At 34.1% G+C, this 19,000-nt stretch overlaps 1 pseudogene; it reads left to right on the top strand.

The window, feature by feature from the left end:
- Window positions 1–1,679: 1,679 nt before the first annotated feature.
- Window positions 1,680–18,522, top strand: LOC149146233 (protein OBERON 1 pseudogene; annotated as a pseudogene).
- The last annotated feature ends 478 nt before the right edge of the window (window positions 18,523–19,000 follow it).

Raw genomic sequence — 19,000 nt, 5'->3', positions numbered from 1 at the left:
GCTTACCACAACCCGGGGCCCATGCGACATGCGACTGCGACAAGTCGCATCTCATCCATACAGAGGGGTGGACATATATATATATATATATCTATATATATATATATATATATATATATATATATATATATATATATATATATATATATATATATATATATATATATATATATATATATATATATATATATATATATATATATATATATATATATATCTATATATATATATATATATATATATACATATATACACGTCAGCCAGACCCAATAGAATTACAAACGATATTCTATAATATTTGAAATCTGTCATAAGCCATTTTTGTGGTATTTTCACAGTTTTAATGTATTTCTAAAATACAAAGGGAAACCTTGGAACAAGGCTGAAGTGACTTGCAATAGCGATTGAGGACGGAACCAATAGGAGAATAGACCAGATTTGAGGACTTTTGAAGTCCGGTAAACAATGTTTTTGGCAGATTTTCACAGTTTCGAATATATTTCTCTGTGTTAATAGAAAGTGATCATCTCACGGATTTCAAAGGCCCGAAGCACTCATCCATTTCAGAATAGGTGGCCACATCCCCTTAAGGTGTTATGCAATGATTATTTGACGCTAGAAGAGGGATTCGAGCGGACAGAGGCCGGGAAACAGAAAGCCAAGAAGGAGAAACGAGTAGGCAACACAAATTGGCTTTAAAGCCACAGACAAAGAGTGAACAAAAGTAGGCAGCATTGGAGGTAGTGTTGAGATAGAGAAAAAACAGAGACAAAGAGTGATTAAGAGAGTCTGTGTACTCAGAGAGGCTTGAGAGGCTTAAGCAAACTCTTGTTGTTGTATCTGTTGTGTGTTGAGTCTCAAATTGAGCTCATACTATTGTAAAACTCTATTTGAAGACATAATAGAGAGGTCACCACTGAAGGCTGGACCAGGAGATTTAGCCCAGGAGTATTGGGTGAAATCCTTATTAAATTTGTTGTGCTTATGTGTGTTCTCTATTATGCTTCTTTACTGCTTCATTGTCTATGTATTTTGCAATCTTATCGATCCATTGCATAAAATAACATAGGAAAATCCATGCACATGAGTCTGTAATAACTTAATAAATGTCTTAGATATCATTATCATATCATATAACTACCACTTAGATTAGTTTGACATAGGTCATAAGCTTGCTTTTGACTCTTGCTCTGAAATTAAGACTCGGCCCAGAGACAGATCTTCATCTTGATCTCGAACTGCTGCTATCCCAAATGAAATCTAGTTTGAGTGTTCCGATGAGTGATTTCACCCTATGGTCTTACCCAAAAAAGAGATTTTATTGCATGAAACCCGTGAATGAGGTGTTTTTATCAGATCTCTTCAACCATTATCTGAGAATATATCAAAGCTTACATGTCGATCATTGGAAGCAGAGCATAGCTGGGCTGTACTGACTATTTTGATGTCCAGTTTTCATGCTTGGCTTGGATGCTTGGCTTAGATACCAGTTCTATAAATACTTATCATTCTCAAAATCAAAACTTTAGACCTCCCCCACCCTTGCTTTTGCTTTCAAACTGCTTTTTAGACAACTTGCTTATATCTGGCATGCATGCGGGGATGTTTCAAAACTTATAGTAAATATATGTAACACCATTAGGTGTTTGAGACTTATGGACCCCCACCCACCTAGGTTAATGTCTAGGGCACACAGAGTTAAGTTAGAAGTATTCGTTGCTATAAAAACAAGGATTCAAGCCTTTTTGCATCCAGATATCAGTGTCACTCAAACGGTCCTCATTGAGATCTTTCCCACAAACGATGTAGAAATATAGCATGCCAGAGTCAACTTCTTATGGATGATTGTAGCTATGAAATTTTTAGCACCAAGAGTGGATTCTATAGCCTTTTCATGTGTGTTATTTGCAGTAAATTTGACTTTGAAGTGAATACTTGCTGATGGGTGGGTTGTGATACTTGTTCCCACTTGACACACACATATTTTGCAATCCATGTCAGACAAATAAGCATGGGTACCAGTCTTAAGGGTGGTACAAGGTCATCTGAAATGATTTTTAGGTGTAGGGCCTTTAAGAGGATATCAAAACTATTAGGGTGGGTGAAGGATGTGTTTCAGCATTGTGCCCTGATTGGGACAGGGAAGATCTCATGAAGGAATTTGATTGTGTTTAGAGGATATTTCATGGAAGTGAGGACTTTAGGGGAAGAAAACTATTTTGGAAGTCTAAAAAATTATTGGAAAGTTTGAAGACTAGAGCTGCTGATGAGGCTACAATTTGCAAAGTGACGCAACATATATTTCAAGGTTTAGTTTCTCCCAACACATGGCAATTTTTTTTGTTATATAAATTCTTTTGATGCACAATATTCAATTGGTAAGCTTACTTTTCCATCTAAATTCTCTATTTTCTTTCCTTGCATTTTGGTTGTGTCATGCTTATAAACTCATGTAACAAGTCTTAGGCATCTTGGACCAACCAAAGGAGTTACAAAAATACTGTTTAGAACTGTCAATTGAATCTGCTACTTGTCTGTGTGGTTATAAGACAAGGTGGGCTGAACCTTGTAGTAAAACACCACCTTTTGAACTTAAATGCTAAATAAAACCTTTATTTTAAAAGAAATTGCACTTCACAATGATATTTATATTTTTTGAAGCTTGCTGTACTTTTACAAGCATGGGGATAATTTCTTTTGTGACTTCCTTCCCTCCAAATATTCATGCATGCCATTTGTGGGTTTGTAATAGATGCTAAGGATTTTATGCAGTAGGCTCTTGGATACAATGTGTGGAGACTACAACATGATGATCCCCAATTACCGCTATCCTACCTTGAAATTCTCCCTTTTCTGATGTGAAATATTTTGCACTATTTTAAACTCTTGGGATTTCATTGATGCAAAGAAAGAAAATTGAATTGTGATTATTTTCCCATTCCACTTAAAATGATATTTCCCATTACACTATTTTGGTTTTCCAAATAGCGATGGAGATATATTACAAATACACTGACAAACACAAAATTGCTCCATTAGAAAATAAATGTTTGGTGCCAAACCTTTCCAACATAAAAAATAAATTAGTAGAAATCTTGCTTTTCATGTATTTCAATTGAAAACATACCAGGTAATGAAGATTGGAATTGATAAGATGGTAGATGCACACTGTCAAAAAAGACATCAATTTGATGGTGCTTTCCATGACCTTTCATAGAAGATAAAATAAGTTGTTCTTGTTTCCACCATTCCCTGAGAATTCTAAATTTAAGAGCAAGCATTTTCTCCCTGAAGTTTAAAAATGCTTCCATTCGGAAATATTTTCTTCCATTTGATTTCTATATCTTTCATGTACCACAACGTTTTGTTTTCATAGTGACATCTGTGAAACTTCATAAGACAATAACCAAGTGCCACCAACAGAATTTGTAGGCAAAGGCATTGAGTTAAACAGTAACGAACTTCCCACTTTAGAACTCAATTGAAACGTTTCCCTAGAGTTATTTTTGATAGAAGAATGTGAATTTCAATCATCATCTATTACTGATTGGCTTTCCATAGCCACATATATGAATTTTGGAAAGTTTGTGCATGTGTTGGTCAATGTTTGAAAAATCAGACTCAGACTAATATTATTTCAATGACTCGAAAAAATATATACGACTCCAAACCATTGAAATAGAATATGAGAAACTTTGTTCATGGCACATACATATACCATGTAAGGTTGAACATATAAAAAAAATTGGCATCGAGTCCAATATATATCAGCAACAATGAGACTCTAAATTGCTTCCATAAGCTTTAGAATCTGAAAAACATGCTACAACCATCTCTTTTGGCCTAGCCTTGTCTTCTTCAAATTTTGCACGCTGGTTTTTCAATTCAAATATAATATGTCCAATCTCCTCTAATGGGGCCATGCATGGGAAACTTGGCCTCTTATACTATCCAAGTGTTCCTTAAACTTATGAATTCCCACTCCCTTGCCATTATTAATGCATTTCTTGTAGTATTTGCAATAAATTTTCACATCATCCAGATTAGCATGGATCCAAGTAGGATCTTTGACTCTAAGGGTGTAAACCATGGTAAAATTCCAAACTGTGGTTTGAAAGAGAACATTAGATTTTTGAAATCCAAGTAGCATAATTATAGACCTATGCAAATTAAAAAGTCTAAGTCAAATTCAAAACAGGGACAAATTTCAAATGATTTGGATTTGTAATTTAAAGAGGCACATATTTGAATTTTGAAGAGAATAAGATTAAAAACATGGACAGATTTTAGAACATATACATTTCCAATTTAAAGAGAGGGAAAACATTCCTAGAAATGAAAATAATGGGCAGTGGGCACAAGAATTTGGTACACAACTCCTCCAAGCTTCAAGATACATTATAGCCTCTTGATTAAGCTGCAATAATCCATTGCAAATAACCTCAAACAAATTCCAAACTAGCACCAAGCTCAAGCGTCACATTGCTCTTCAAGATTTCAGCTCTGCTCCAAAACTTAAAATCCTCACAAATTCTATGTGAGAAAGATGTGAGACAAATAGAGGGGTGGGATATCTCTTTATAGAAATTTGATCAATTTAATGCTTTGTTTTTTTTAGTTTTTTAATTAAATAGTGAATTTTTTTCTTGGATTCTGTATGGGGTCATCATGCATCTACTTGGCTAAGTAGGTCTTATTTGGTACCAAACTAGCCCATCGAGCCAAGTCGGACCAAGTTTTAGAACAATAGTGTTGGGCCCTTGTCCATTGTCTCGTAATATACTCAAAAGAAAATAATACTAAGTATAGTTGGGTTGTTGTCCACTAAATATAATAGAAGCAAGACATGCCAGTGTTGTATATAGCTTGGCTACTAGCCACTAAATCCTATGCTATTAGAACAATAGAAATAAAATATATAAACTAAACCCTCATAGAGAGGGGGACCTAAGATTCTTCATGTTATTCATTCACTTCAAGGAAATGGGATGGTGGATGTCTTCTCCAACCTCTCAGTCTTCCCTTTGTCTCTCATCCCTAGCTTTTGGAGCAAGCTCTGAACCTTGAAGGGCTTTCAACAAGTAGTATTCATCATTCAATTGTTGTATCTTTCCTTTGATACCATTCAATAGGGGATTATACTTTGAGGTTGATTCCATGTGACAGGTTATCATTTCTTTGGCATGCTATTATATATCTATGGTCAAAGAAGGGTTTTTCTTCTTGTTTCTTGAAAACTCTGCATTGGGGATGATGTGAGAGAAGTCCTTTTCTATATGCTTGTTCTTGGTAGCAACTTTTTGTCCATTAACCTGCTCCTCCGATTTTCCAAGATTATGAACTGCGTTGTATTTGTGCCACTTATTGACACCTTGTGCTATACATTGAGACTCACCTTTTTTCATTTGGTTTGCGTTCTTTCAACAAAATCTTCTTGAATGCTTATCTTTAGGGAATTTATATCTGTAAATTCTTTGGCCTAAACATATCTTTGAATATATAATAAATAAAAATTGTCAATATTTTTTTTTCAATTATTAAGTTATATGTATCATGTCTTATAAATGTTAAATTTAATATATTTATTATTTGATATATGTTATATTGAAAAAATTTATATGTAAGTTTTTATATAGATATATTTGAATTTAATGGTGAATTTTATTGAATTTTTGTATGGGGTGATTTTTTTTTGAATTTGATGTTCAAACATGAGCACAAACCATGTAACTATGATTTTGGGGAGATGTACAAGGTGAAGTGTGCTACTGATGATAGTGTTGACTACCCTTCCACATCTCTTCTCTGCTAGATTTATGATTCAAGCCTGTGGTATCATGGATTTAGTGAAATAACATTAAACCTTAGTCGAAAGAGGCTTCAATCTTCCTAGCCACTTGGAATTTACCAAAAAACCATTTTGGATTGCTCAACCTGAATAATTAGTGATCTTCTCATTCTATACATGTAAACCTTGAAGATGGGGTGTAACTCTTACAACAACCTTGGGATTTCACCATTTTCTAATGCATGTTAATTTATGGAATCTATCTGATCAAACATCATTTATATGAAAATATTGGTTGAGTATCATCCTTGGGATTTCACCATTTTCTGATGCATGGTATTGGGTGGAATCCCTCTAATCAAACATCATTTATATGCAGGTCTTGGTTGAGTTTTATTCCTATGCCTCCAATGGATTATGAAAAGGAAGCAGGAGCCTAATGGCATGAATTCCACTATCTTTCTATGGCATAAGGTTTGGAGTGTGGTTTACAACATTCTCTTGTGTGGATATATTCACATGAATGTTCTTGAATGTTTCAACAATACGAGAAATAAACCAATATCAAAATTTAAAGACAAAAGATATAATTCAGCCAACAATGAAGCTTTCAAGACCTTGCCAAATTTTTAAAATACAACACCCTAGATTCAAGGTAACAATAATGTGGATTCCTTTCAAAGATTGTTCGTTTAGAACACCTATCTATATACGAATCTATGCATTTATGTTATTTTAATACTAACAAAAAGATATAATGCTTAGAAGATCCATGAGATTTAATTAGATATGTGCTATGCAATATTTGATTAGCTTCAAGGAACTGCACAACAAATGTATTAATCAAGACGAACAAACAATGTTTTAGAAGTTAGAATTGGTATTGAAAATGGTCAAGGGTCAGACTAGACTAGAACCATCTAATAAACTAGTGACTCTAATAATTTATGAAGGATTTGGGTTGTATGATTCTCTTAGAGCCCATCAATAGTCATTTAATGGAGCTTGAGACCATATGCATCATTAAGGGCATTATTTTCTATGCAATACATATTAGTCTTCTACCCTTTCATTTCTCAATTTGATAAATGCTTGTCGACAACAAACCATGTGTACCAAGTTTGAATTTATAGGGATTATCTGGTAGCCAACTATTGAGCTCAACCCCCACAAGTGGTTTTCGAAAACATCTTTAGCATACCCTCAGAATTTATGGCAAGCTGACAAGTGGCATAGTGGTTTGATATCTAAAATACGTGGATGACATGATAAGAATAATAGTGCAGCTTCGAGGTTCTACATAGCTATTCATGCTAATTGGTATGGTTGCCCAAAGTGTCTGTAGCAGAATTTGCAACAACTTCACCAATTATTGGATCTATTTTGACGATGAGATCCATTAATCACAAAGAATACAATCCGTTTTCTAGAGTCATTTCTTATATGGAGGAACAATAAGTTATTTGGCTTTCTAGTCTAGTACTTCTAACATTAATGTCCAAGGTGGAATTTTACATATTTATTACATACATGGCTAATTATTTGGGAGAAAGAACACTTTTAGCCCACTAGGTCATGTTTTGGATCTATTCCATGTGCACCATTTATGGAGAACCTTTGGCAAAAAAAATTCAATTATTCATGCCTAACTTGTATTCTAATGTTAACTACAACATAAGAAAGGCACAATAATTGCTTCACTCACTAATCCTCATTGGAACAACATTTGGCTTTTCATTTGTCTCTAGGTTCATAGGTCCTTACTCAAAGCTTTAATTAATGCCCGATGTTGCAAAATACTCAATTTGGACAAACATCACGAGGAAATTTCTCACTCCACAATCTTTCCATCCCTTATGTATCAAGTAGAAACATTTGGCATGTGAAGGGTTAATTGTTCTAGGTGGAGTTCTGATAGAAACAAGACTGTAAGCTAAGGAATATTGGAGCAATAATATCAAATTAGATGTTTCCCAATATGAACTCTCTCACCTCTCAAAGAGTACGACATGATGATATTGGTCACTTTCGTAGTTCTCCTAAACAGAAGCTTGAATTCTAGATCATTGATTTTGGGTTGTAATGCATTACACCAAAGCCAGTTAAGTTCCCTTTTGCGCAATTGATTTTCTTTGGAAAATGCTCAGTGTGCAAAATTGACTACGGTTAGTGCTAGTGGTGTCATGGAAGTAGGCACAAAAGGTGCTACTAATATTTCAGTGGGAAATTTATAGTCTCCATTTCCATTCCCATTGGTGTCATGCCTAGAAAAACACTAGGCATGTCCCATATTTCATCTTCTAATTTGCAACAAACTAGTAGCAGTAGTCTTGTAGAAAATTTCAATAGCATTGACATGCAACAAGACAAACGGGAAGGTGTTTTGTTTGAAAATAATGGTGATGTCGGAGGATCATCTAATTATGGAAATAATGCATCTAATCATCTTTTCATGATAACAGAAGCAACTTCTTGTGCCCTAAAATTTTAAGTGTCACCTTCACTCCTTCTAGTTACAACACAACCAAATTCTAATTCTATGGATCACTATAGTAATGATCCAAGTGTCATTTACTTATTTGATGATGACTAGAGCTATTGTAAAATATTTTTTTTTGATTAATTTTGTAGCTAATGCTAGAAAGCCTCCAAAGATTTTATGTAAATATACATTTTTTTGTGATTGCTTGCTAGAAAATCCTATTTGTTAGATTAAGAAAGTGGATAGAGATGTTGGAATTCCAAATTTATAACAAGTTCTATGTGAGGTAGCTACCAAAATTATATATTCAGATTTTATAGTTATTGGGAAAGTGTTGTTACAAACACATTGTTACCAGGAAATCGAATCATTTCAGTTTTTGTGGATTAATGAAACGAGGCACCTCAACTTTGATGTTGATGTTGGGAACATGAGTGGATGTAGCACTAACAGGTTGTTAAGAAAGATTATCCCTAGCCAACAGGGCTTGGTATTGTATGTGAAATCCCAAAGGCATTAGAAACAATAAAGACTACAAAGTTGTTGAAGGTATTTTAACTAGAATGACCATTTAAAGTTCTATAAGTTGAAAACATATTTTCTATAAATATTGAGAATTTGAGTAGTACTAGATCTTATATTTAATGAAGAATTAGGGAGCATCATTACAAGGAACACTTAATTAGGAACTCTTGCATATGGAAGGAAATAAGGTTTACTCTGTAAGAATGGGGATTAAATAATTGTACTCAAAGGAAGGAATAGATGAAAGAAAGTTTAGAATTGATATTTTTTTGTTGGATACTAGAAAAAGGCCTACCAAAACCTCCTCACTTACATGGAATACAACATCATTAAGCTCACTTTGTTTTGCAAGTGATGAAACACTAATTGGTTTAGCTGTAGAGTCATCTAAAAGAGCCCTTGAAATGGCGAAAGTCAAGCTAGAGGATGTTGACTTGGTTTTGATGTGTACGTCTACTCCATATGATCTTTTTGGTGGTGCTCCCTAGGTAAGTAGCATATGATATTTATTTGATCTATAGCTGAATAATTATCGTTAACTTTTCTATGACACTTTAATGTATTTGTACTCCATATTTTTTTGTTTTCCCATGTTTTTTCTTGGTTCAAATTGTTTGAGTTAATGTTTTCCATAATATGGGAGCTACTTGGACTAGAGATATTATGCTATATCATTAGCATTTTTATGGGAATTTATTAGTTATAAAATCTATATCATGATGGTATCATATTTTATTGATGTTATAGCAGTTAACATGGAGTTTAGATGCATTTCATTGAGTGGAAAACAATTCTTTTTTATCATGTATTGATTGGCTTGGTGAGAAATTGCGTTTGTCTAGGCTAATCTCAATTCAGAGGTGTTGGATTTTCAAATTATACAATTCACAATTTTGTTGATATCAAAACTCCTCGTATTGTTGTGTTTTTTGTTTTGAGATGATGTTTGTAGCCAACATTTGGGCTTTTTTGTGACAATTTTTGTGTATAATTTGATATAAGGGTATGCCTTTAAAGTTTAAACTCATTACCTTTGTTTCATTGATTAAAAGAGAAGAATCTGCCTAACCTAAAAATGAACTGTAGTGACATTGAAGTTAAATGTGAAGTTCTGCATGCATTTATTTGTTAACTTATTAATGTTAGTTTCTGTTGTACGGAATCACTTTGATGTTGGGTTGTTTTGTTATAATTACAATTTCAATTGCTAGAAATGTGTCTTAAATTCATATAAGTGTTTCCTTGGGGCGTGTTGAAAATACTTGGAAATAGGCACATGGGGGAGTAGGTAAATGCAAATTTGATCAAGCTTATTCTTAAAGGAATAGAAAGGGATATGGTGAGAAATTGGAGGCCAATCATTTTACTTAATGTTTTGTACAATGTCAAGGTTTGAGAAGGTTTGATCTATCATCATGTTCAAGGTTTGTTATCAATGTCTATTCTACCCTTATGTGCTACGATGTTGGTCACTTCACTAACATGGTTATTTAGTCATGCCATAGTCTCTAAGACACCCCTTTATTCACTGTTGATATGGACATGTGGATGCTGCTTACAAAAATATTGTTATGAAATGCAATGTTCTCATGCCAAGATGGTCTTCAAAATTATCAATAGTCAATGGTGGTTATGACTTATCAAATTATCAGCTATGATACATGGATGGCTAATAGTAACATGCATTAGAATTTTCTTTTTTGGTATTGGTTATAAACTTGTAGTTTTATTCTTGTCATTCCTGAATGGTTTTGATTATTGACTCTTTTTTTTTAATTCTCTATTTATATATATTACAAAATATTTTTATACTTCCCATTTTCCTACTATATTTGGAACTGGCTTTTCAAACATTTGGCAAATCTGTGTCCAGATCCCTATCTGTATCATGTTGAACTTACATTGTAATTTATCTTTGCATCATGTCACCATCTAGAAATGCATTCCCAAGCAACTTCCTCCATTTGTTATCAATGGTGGGCTAAGAACTAATGGTATTGTTGCCTGTTGGATACAAAGATTGAGTCAACTCTTTTCTTGTTAGGATTGTGTTCTTTGTGCGATAATCACCCTCATGTTTTGGATGGATTGGGACTCTAAAGGTATCCCTAGCGGGATGAGTAGTGGAGTCTTCAGAACTATGATTTTCATTATCATGTTCACTTCCATTTCTTCCTATTTCTTCTTGCATATATTTTGCCTCGTGTTATAGCTTTCAATAGCAGCTTGCATTTCAAATTATAATTTGGCTGAGTTTTTAGATAAATATTTAATTTTCCCCTGTATATTTTCTATGTGTTGTTTCGACTCTCAGTCTATATATAACCACTGCTCGACCAATTTCCATCGGACAATAGTTGCATACCATTTCATCCCCAACTATTTGGCAATGGTTCCATGTAGGATCCTTTTTATGTTTTGGAGCCATGACATTTTTTCTACCACATAAATTATTTGCAAATAAAGCCTTACATTTAATTTCTAGATTTTTTTTAACAAACTCTCTTAAGAGAAATAGGGTTTGAAGAATATTTGTAAATACATTTACAAGTTCCAAGTATTCACTCTAAATCAATTCTAGGAGTAGATCTAAATCAATTGCAGGAACAGATTGAATCGACATCTGGAATTGGCAAAAGAGTAGCTCCAAAAACCAGTGTTGCAAACATTGTGATTATCATGGCCCTGGTATTATTGCAATGTCATAAATTTTACCCCAGAACAATATTATTGTCAATAAATTTTGAAGTGTTTTCATTTTTGAAAATAACATGAGAATATTGTAAATATCTCGATATTATCATGAGATGCATGAAATTATTTTCCCTATTCATGGACGAACGAGCATAAAGTCAATTATTTGCACCTTTGAATAATTTTGTATTTTTTAAATTTGCCTATATTTTGTGATATTTTCCTGATGTTGTCAATATTTTCTTTTCTTGATTCTTGGTGATATTTTTGCTGACATGATGTTTACAACATTACCAATAAAACAAGAAGCACCCCAATCAAATCTTCAAATCAATACTCCAAGTCTTAATCCAAATCATGTTTAGTAATAGATCCAAAAACTCCCATATCAAATCTTGATTGCTCCAAATCATCAGATGAAACTCTCTGAATCATATTGAGAAGCACTATGAATCAACACAATAATATTGTTGAATCAATGCTTTTTGCTGCTCAAATGATCAAAGAGAAGGTTGTGAAGAAAATATAGGGGGAATGATTAAATAGATGGGAAATGAGGTTTATGGTAGTGTTAGGATTTTTTGTAGGCTTAACTTTCCTTTTTCTGGGGTTGGGGTTGCAATGGTACAAAATTGGTCAAACTGTCCAGTTTGATCGGTTTTTTCCTGAACTGGAAGTTTTTGGGAAAAAATGATCAATTCTAGTTTCATGGGTGGGTTCTGACTAGAAATGCTCAAAGCAATACTAAAACTAGTTGCTTCTAGTTTGGATTGTCCATTTTCAAATTTAAGCAACATTGAGTTGAACATGGATCTAAAGATGTTAACAACAAGTTGATGATAAAATGGTTGACTGAAGAGACTTTTTTATAACATCATTGTCAATATCCTCTATCCTTTTCTTGCATACTTGTATTTACCATTTAGCCACCTTTTCATGAATTTGTTTGAGTTGAGTCTCACAGCCGTTCAAAATCTGATCAAAAAATCATTAAGGAAATAACCTATAAGATGTATAAAAAAGAAGCTTGTAATTGTTTTCTCCTTCCCTAAGGAGACTTTGTTGTTCCCTTTTTTAAAGTTGAATTTTTGCTTGGACAGTGAAACCCTCATAGCTGAGAGTTGCCACTTGCTAGCATATCCAAAGAGGTTTTCAATACCTTTGTAGATCAAATAGGGCATGTCTAGATAACCATATATAAAATTCTATAAAATTTATAGAATTTTATATATGGTGATCTATGCATGCCCTATTTTATCTGCAAAGGTATTGAAAACCTCTTTGCATATTGCATAAAGACAAAAAATTACAAATGGTTGAAACAAATGATACTAGATGGAGGTTAGAACACAAGCAAACTAGAAGCAGACCATAACCAAGATGAGAAAGTGAGCATATTGTTCATATGACTAACTAGGCTAAGCGACACAACATATGAAATATCACAGTTAAGCATATTATATTTTAATCATTTAGTAGAATTTGATGGTCCTCTAAGTCACATGTCCCATGGTCAGTGAACCACACTTCAGTCAATAGTTAGGTTTAACGTTATGAATTTTCAACAAATGAGCTTCCTTCAATGTTGTGGGCCTTGTAACTAAGGCTACGTTTGTTACCTATGCAAGGTAGAAACCAATTTCAAATGTATTTACACAAACTTAATCAAAGAACTTCATTGTAAGAGTTTCTCATTGGGATACATTTTGCAATCACTTGCATGATTTGGTGTCTTCAAAACTTGTTATTGTGTGCATGTGTGTATTATGTTTTTAAAAAATTCCAATTCTCTATTAGTAGTATTTGCTTCTCACATATGTAATAAAATGGTACCACAAAATATTCCATCTTTATCGATAATTATGTTGGTATATGAACATCTTTCTGCAACTTTATTCCTATTGGGCTTGAATGAAAATTTCATGCGGTAGCCACGACAAAGTGGATTTCCTCGTGATATCCAAATGAAAATTAATTGATATTAATGATTGTGCATTTGTTTATTTTATGGAAATGTATACTTGTTCCAGTTTTTAAATGGGATCCAACCAAGGGTCTATAAAATATTTTGTTTTCAACTCTCAAAAGTTCCATTTTTTTTTATTTCATGTTATTCTTAGGATTAAGTTTTTGCATGCTGACAACCTATGTCTTTAGGACATAACCTTTTTCCCCCTTAACCATATTAAATTGGTATTTTTTGTGTCAATTTTTATAGTTTTAACAAATACAGTTTACTACGTGTAGATTTTAGATATTTTTCTGTAAAGTTTTGCATTAATTATTCATACTCATGATTCTATATTAGAAAAAAATGAACTTTTGATATCAGGTACAAAGTGAAGTGGGTTGTATAAAAGCCTTGGCTTTCGACATTATAGCTTCTTGTAATGGTTTTTTGTTGGGTCTTGTAACAACTACATGTTTCCTAAAAGGTGAGTTGTTGTGTCTATTCTGATTGCTGATAAATCCAATTTTTTTGTATAATTCATTTACTTATGGTTAGTATTCTTGGAACAATGACAGGTGGTGGATTTAAAAAAAAATTTGTTATTGGACCAAATACGTTTTCTAGATATGTTGATTGGACAAACTGGAGCTCCTACGTTCTTTTTGGGGATGGAGCTAGTGTTGTGTTGTTACAGGTAGACATCCTTTTTGACCCTCGCAAATTGAATTACCTTTACAAAAGTCCAACTTCTTTGACTACTGTAGCTCCCATATTTATTAATCCCTTTCTATTGTTAAACATGATTTTATACCTTTCTATTTATATCTAAACTAAAAACTTCTTAAGTATTTGACATATCCTTTCAAGTGTTGGTACTTTTACCTTGTTGTTGCTATAATCTTACAAAATGGAATACATAATTAGATGCTATATTGATTAGCTCACTGTGGTTGTCACAATAACTGTTAGGGTTGAAACATCAACCATTCTGAAATAATGGTTGTTTGCATAGCCTGCACAACTTGCATGATGACAAACTTATAGTTTTCAAAGCTCTTTCTATTTTCTTGAGAAAACTTGTCTTTTTTACTTTAGGTACTGTAGATTGCTACTATGTGACATATGTCATCATATAATTGCCTGGATAAATAGACATAAGTGTTGTACAACATAGTCTTTTTTAAATCTAAAGAAACAATATTTCCAAATGCAAAGTTTATTAATTAAGAACATCTTTTAGACTTATTTTTTAAGTTATGATTATATTTCTATAGGGGATTTTGTGAACGCTCATATTGTGTTGTCTCTTTGGTTTCTGTCAGGTAACTGGTTAGTAAGGAATGTGTTCTTGAGCAGCAAGCACACATCTTATTCTACTATCGACAAGAAACTCCATGGTTTTCGAGCATGGCAACAAAAACGCAGATGTCAGTGGGATATCCAAAGTCTGTGTTGGATGAATTTAATACTACTGATGTTTCTGTCCAATTCAATTTCATTTATTTGTTGGTTACTATCATGTTTTGAGTGCGGACTTGTGAAATTTCAAATTGCATGTTGGTTTATGTAAAGGGCATATATATATATATATATATAATTTGTTTTTATCATATGTCGTTCATGGTTTCTGGAGATCCGTGTTACATTTTCACATAAGTTTAGATATCATTCAGATATCTAAACACAAAAAAACAACATTGAGCTTTTTCCTTCACTCAACCTATAGCATATTGCATCTGTCTTCATCAATGTTCTTCTTCCATATGCTATCCACTTATGACATTTCTTTTGCAATATTTGGTGCATTTTCTAGTTATAGGTCATTTGTAGATTATAAATGTCTTCAGAGTTTCACTTTTAATTGAGTATCAACTGAACATATTGATTTTCTTATACATAATTAATTTTCCCTCCACCCACTTTTCATAACTTCCATAACCATTAAGTAGGGATCTGAAACTTTGATGTTGCTTTGCTTGTTTAGTAAAATATTGCTGACACTTTAATTTATTGAAAGTTGTAGAATTTACAATTTATAAAGTTTCAAGGTCTAATTTTTTGTTAAACACACATGGACAGCAAGAGAGATATGAAAGATAATCAGGAGAGTACAATTTTTATTAACAATTGATTTACATTTATAGTACAATATCTGACCGTTGGGTTCCACATCCCAAGGTCTCTTGGACTACTTTTGTCCATTCAGCTTCCACACTAACCCATTGAGGATTAGGTGTCCAACATTCCCCCCCTTAATCCGAAGGGTTATGTATGAGTCCAAGAAGAGAGCTGTAATACAAAATGTGAAAATATGCATGGTAGCACTAGGCTGAATGTGCTCTCTGAAATGTTGGTATAAAGGGTGGTGGTTTAAGGATGACCACCAACACTGGAACGCTTAGTGCAGTTCCCAGAACTCTTCCAAAACTAGCAAGAAAATGAAGTTTTCTACTAGAGGAAGTGATCCTATTGTTTTAAAGAGGGAAACCTTCAACCATGAAAGGGAGGTCTCACCCCACATAAAAGGGAAAACTTCAACCTGAAAAGGGAATTCTCAACCTGTGATGGTTTAAGGATGACCAACAACTCTGGAATGCTTAATGCAATTCCTGGAACTCTTCCAAAACTAGCAAGAAGCTGGAGTCTTCTGCTAGAGGAAGTGTTCTCAATTTTGTTTCTGGAATTCTTCCAAAAGTGGCAAGAAGCTGAAGTATTCTGCTAGAGGAAGTGTCCCAGATTGCCAACTGAAGGCATGTTCACGGGGCATCTTTGTCTCTGGCTACAACTCTGAAACTGGTGTGGTAGGTTGTGGCTCAGGTTCGCTTGATGTGACTTTAAAGCTTGTAGATGACCATCATTTCCCCCCCTGTCAGAGAAGCTTTGCTTATTCTTACTGTACCATGATCAGATGAATGTATCAGAGTTTTTAAGAACTCCAATACTTCACCAATTCTGGCTATTTTATTCATTGTCAAAATTGCACTTGAAACTGATCACAACTTGTAGAGAAAAATCAACACTCACCCACAATATGTCAATACAATTGGATTTTACAACAGATTGCACTTGTCTTTAAAAATATTGATGGCTCTCGATTTCAGTTGTGTTTGGTTATATGAGTATTATATTCCAACACATTTGAAATAACATAAAGTAATCAATGTCGTACAAGGAGGAGCATGAATCGACAAGAAAAATGACCAACGCATAGGATGCTTTCATATCATATAATACCACACATTCATACCTCATATGCCCATCACATGGTATATTATTGATCCACTATATATACATATGATTTTCAAGAAGAAAATATAGCATACCAAGGCTTAGTCGTTGTAAGCTACAGGAGTTTTCAACGTTGCATATATATAAGTGGCAACCAAATATATTCAATGCCACAGTTCGTAGTTTTTTGAGTTCAATGATCAACCCTTCGATCCTCAACAACAAAGATCCTTTGCCTTCCCCGATGTAGATGTCTATATGTGAGAAAAATATTAGCAAATACCAAATATAATGCTCTTATACCCAAACTTTAGAATAACCAAAAAAATCCTCATGATACTGAAAATAAATCATTTTGAAGAGCAGAGAATATTCAGATTTCCACGGTCACAACACCCACATTCAAACAATCACCAAAACTTTTCTCAGCCAAATCAAAAGAATACCAATGTGTGCCTGAAAACCGCCAAAGCTTACCATTCAAATGATTTTAAATGATTTTTAAAAAGACCGCAGAGCGCTGTATAGTTCAACACATATACCAAGGCGGTGTATACCAAAATAAAACCGTAGAGCCCCTTCAAAGCATTCAACACTTTGCTGGACTTCGTTTTACAGCAAGGCAGTATTAGCAGAAGAGAGAGCCGGACGAAAGTAGACTTTATAATAACGAAACAAGAAGTTCAGTTGATGAGTGTGAAGTGTATGATGGAGTAATATTGAAGACAGCGTTCAATACACCAAAATAGTATCCAACATATGCAGAAGCCAGTCACCGTTTCAACATGGGCAGCGTTCAAAATGCACGAGCGTATAGCCCTTCAAAAAACTTTCAAAACGCACTAGCCCATCAACAGTCCCTGCAGAACTTACATTTCTTGGGTACACACTTCAAAGAATTGCCAGGTGCCATTGGAAATCTCATGGATTTGGAATTTCTTGTTATAAAATGTCGTTTCCTGGAAATACTACCGTCTTCGTTAGGTAACCTTACGAACTTGAAGGAATTGATGCTCCGGCATTGCAAAACGTATTAATCAAAGAACAAATGTGTATATGTGAGGAGCAAAGCGTACTAATCAAGATACCAAATGACAACAATATTTGAACAGTTTCAAAATTTCTAAGTCTCCACACTTTTCTTTATGATTCTCAACAAGCTGGGATTATTTCCCTTCTTTACATTTCCAAAGGAAAATTCGAAACCTTGTATTTCATGTACCTACGACTATAGTGGTGCGACGCTTCATAATTTACATCAGACTAAATTTAATCCATTTTATTTGGATGGAGAAAACCCAGATTAGTTTGAAACATGTTGGCATTTATTTTTGATAAGGTTGACAATCTTGTTCACCTTGGGTTTCCCGCACATGGGCAGCATTCAACATATGGGTGGACAAAACTATGTAATAAGTGTAAATGGCAGTAAAGATAAACAGTGGTAAATGGCAGTAGTGGTAATGGCGGTATTACTTATTACAACCCAGCAACATCATAAAAAATGGTATTGTGTTTTACAACCCAGCAATATCATAAACCAAACACTGTTTCCTCCTGCGCAGAGCATATTCATACGAGATAGCTTGGTCTCACATTTGAGTAATCTTACCAACTCGAAATTGCATTCGTTTCTTGTTTCAGATCCAGAACAGCACCACGGTGATCAGCAAAAACGTTTTGCTTCAAATTCTGCATCGACATGCAGCAAGGGAAGAGCAAATGCACCAGCAGCAAAATGAATCGAAACCTAGCAATGCCATCGGTTTCATCTTGTTCTTAATTCAGGCCATCGTCCAATTCTCAGATGCAGTCGGACAGTCAAAGAACGCAGAGCGCAGAAGACGCAAATAATGCAGCATTTAGACAATGGCAACGACTGTGGAGGGGGCAGGTTGGAATATATGGAATATGGCAGACAGAGAGCGGAGTAGACAGACTCCATAGAGTAGCTAAAGGGTGGATGCAGCAATGGAATGTGGTAACTAGAGGATTTTCCAACGTTCTTCAGAAACCAACGCCATTTTTGGCATCAAACACTCAAAGGTCATCAGAATCTCTGATAGAACCATCCATGGGCACAAATGCCATGAATAGCCCTTATAATGCCAAGCGCTCAAGGCAACCTAAATGATAGGTCAGTATTAGCAGGAAAATATTATAGTGACTCAAAATAGAGCAGGACCAGCGATCGCCTGCTCTGATACCATGTTAAACACACATGGACAGCAAGAGAGATATGAAAGATAATCAGGAGAGAACAATTTTTATTAACAATTGATTTACATTTATAGTTCAATATCTGACCGTTGGGTTCCACATCCCAAGGTCT

This window comes from Pinus tabuliformis, chromosome X (genome assembly GCF_031772625.1).
Source record: "Pinus tabuliformis cultivar Carrire ecotype Pingquan chromosome X, CPIR1, whole genome shotgun sequence".
NCBI classification, from domain to species: Eukaryota; Viridiplantae; Streptophyta; class Pinopsida; order Pinales; family Pinaceae; genus Pinus; species Pinus tabuliformis.
This window is presented reverse-complemented; position numbering and strand designations above follow the sequence as displayed.